Genomic DNA, 288 nt, shown 5'->3' with positions numbered 1-288 from the left:
CTGGCCCCTCCAGCTCCCTCCCTGCGGCCTGCTCGCCTCTTCTCACTTTCCCCTTTTCGCTTTGGGCCGCCCCAGAGGGAGCTGCGGCCCCTTGCATTTATGGCATGCATTTGGACAACTCGGGGTGCCTGGGCATGTCACCCCCTCCTTTCCACCGTGTTCTGACTGTCTCTCTGAATCGGGGAGGAGGAATTAGGGGGGCCAAGCTGCCATCGTGCACTGGTTGTTTCATTTCAAGATTTATTTGGGCGAGTAGTAACTTCCCAGGCTGCGGGTGGGCGCGAGGAG

This window comes from Myotis brandtii, unplaced genomic scaffold (assembly GCF_000412655.1).
Source record: "Myotis brandtii unplaced genomic scaffold, ASM41265v1 scaffold604, whole genome shotgun sequence".
Classification (NCBI taxonomy): Eukaryota; Metazoa; Chordata; class Mammalia; order Chiroptera; family Vespertilionidae; genus Myotis; species Myotis brandtii.
The sequence above is the reverse complement of the archived record's forward strand: the minus strand, read 5'-3'. Positions refer to the sequence as shown.